At 40.1% G+C, this 2,520-nt stretch overlaps 1 protein-coding gene across 3 annotated transcripts in view; it reads left to right on the top strand.

Moving 5' to 3' along the window:
* Positions 1 to 2,520, top strand: part of LOC100955803 (zinc finger protein 283) — a 19,472-nt gene that overhangs the window by 12,985 nt on the left and 3,967 nt on the right. The gene's annotated exons all lie outside the window — the stretch shown is intronic.

Genomic DNA, 2,520 nt, shown 5'->3' on the forward strand with positions numbered 1-2,520 from the left:
GGGGATTCGAACCTGCCACCTTAGGTGTATGTGGCTGGCGCCTCAGCCGCTTGAGCCACAGGCGCTGAGCCTGTACTTTGACTTTCAAAAGAGCCTCTGTACCTTATGTAGGGGTTGATTAAATGAACAGAATTAATTTACTACTAAAGTAAACACATTCCTTTACTTTGAAGTTGAAAGTTACAACCTGCGAACTTTGTATCTAACATTAAGCTAAATCATAAAAATGTCTCATGAAACATTTGTTTTCCTCTTAACAAAATAACAGTAACAGTAGTAACATTGATAGCACTGTGCTTACTATGTAATACTAGGCTTGGTTCTAAGCAGTGTAAATACATTAACTTATTTAGCCTTTACAAAATCTCTAGAAGGTAGGTACCATTTTATCACCATTTTGTAGATGAGAATATGGAGACACATATGGTTTAAACAATTCCTCAGGGTCACACCCCTGGTGGGAAACAGTGGCAAGGATTGAACCTAGGATATGTGGCTCCACAGTCTGTGTTTTCAACCACTAGTTTTGTTTGCCCTAAAAGAATGGAGCCTGAATGAGTCTCAAACAAGATCATTTTCCTACCTAGTTGATCTCACATTCTTTCTGACCATCACCTTCCTCTTCTCTGAGGACTTTATCAGTAATATTATTTTTACCTTTATTGTAAATGTAACTACTTTGAGCTTATAATTTAAAAAAATTGTCTACAGCATTTAGTGTTTCTTTTCTTGCATGTGGACACTCCATTTCTAAGCCAGATGTGGCAACATTATTGGAATAGGGGAAGACCCCTGGATGGTTGTGAGAGAAAGAACAAGGAATTGGAAAGCAGGATGTGATTTCCCACCCCTCCCCCCCAGACAGAGTCTCACTTTGTTGCCCTCTGTAGAGTGCTGTTGCATCGTAGCTCACAGCAACCTCCAACTCTTGGGCTTAAGTGATTCTTTTGCCTTAGCTTCCCAAGTTGTGGGACTACAGGTGCCTGCCACAATGCCCAGCTATTTTTTGGTTGTATTGTCATTGTTTGGCAGACCTGGGCTGGATTCAAAACTGCCAGGTCTGGTGTATGTGGCTGGCACCCTAGCCACTGAGTCACAAGCGCAGAGCCCCAAATTGATTTTTTAAAAAAATATTTTGTAGAGATATGGTCTCACTGTTGCCCATCCTGGAAGTGGGCATTCTACTATGAAGATGAGCTTCTACCTCTCCTGCATGTGTTCATTCATTTGTTCAATTATAAATATTATATCAGTATGGACTCAGAATCAACTCTTATTAATTTAAGTGACATATATATTAACAATTATTTTTTCCAACTTTAAAGTTCACAGATATGATTTCATAATCTACATTTCAACTAACCTTTAAGACACTACCACTTTGTAAGTTTTCATATAGTATCAAAGAATAATATCCCAATTATCTGAATGGACTAGTAAAATATTCTGTTATTTTCCAACTATGGGAGGCTAGATTTTCTTCATATGCTTCAACCAAAGTATCATATTGCCACAGATTGAATGCAGAAACAGGTATCTGCATGTCTTCTATTAAATCAGACATTAAAGGGATTTGCAAATATTTAAAGCAGTATCTTTCATTAATTTTTTTTATTTTGCAAAGGATTGTTTTCATGTTATTTATTGATTTTTTATTTTATTATTATTATTTTTTTTGAGACAGAGTCTCAAGCTGTTGCCCCGGGTAGAGTGCTGTGGCTTCATAGCTCACAGCAACCTCAAATTCTTGGGTGTAAGTGTTTCTCTTGCCTCAGCCTCCCAATTAGCTGGGACTACAGGCACCCACGACAACACCCGGCTATTTTTTGGTTGTAGTTGTCATTGTTGTTTGGTAGGCCTGGGCTGGATTCGAATGTGCCAGCTCTGATATATGTGACTGGTGCCTTAGCCGCTTAAGCTATAGGTGCCGAGCCAATGTTATTTATATTAACATTCAATGGCTTTTTTTTTTTTTTGAGACAGAGTCTTACTATGTCACCCTCAGTAGAGTGCTGTGATGTCACAGCTCACAGCAACCTCTAACTCTTGGGCTTAAGTGATTCTCTTGCTTCAGCCTCCCAAGTAGCTGGGACTACACACACCCGCTACAACAGCCAGATGTTTTTTCGTTGCAGTTGTCTTTGTTGTTTAGCTGGCCTGGGCTGGGTTCAAACCCCCCAGCCTGGGTTTATGTGGCCGGCACCTTACCCACTGAGCTATGGGCACCACCAATGGCTTATTATTTTTAAATGAATTCATAAATACCTTAAAATTTCTCTACTTAAATTTCTTTCTCTTTCTTTTTTTTTTTTTGAGACAGAGCCTCAAGCTGTCCCTCTGGGTAGAGTGCCCTGGCACCACAGTTCACAGCAACCTCCAACTCCTGGGCTTAAGCGATTTTCTTGTGTCAGCCTCCCAAGTAGCTGGTACTACAGGCACCCACCACAACACCCAGCTATTTTTTGGTTGTAGTTGTCATTGTTGTTTGGCAGGACCGGGCTGGATTTGAACCTGCCAGCT

The sequence above is a fragment of the Otolemur garnettii genome, unplaced genomic scaffold (assembly GCF_000181295.1).
Source record: "Otolemur garnettii isolate 467f Iridium unplaced genomic scaffold, OtoGar3 scaffold00152, whole genome shotgun sequence".
Classification (NCBI taxonomy): domain Eukaryota; kingdom Metazoa; phylum Chordata; class Mammalia; order Primates; family Galagidae; genus Otolemur; species Otolemur garnettii.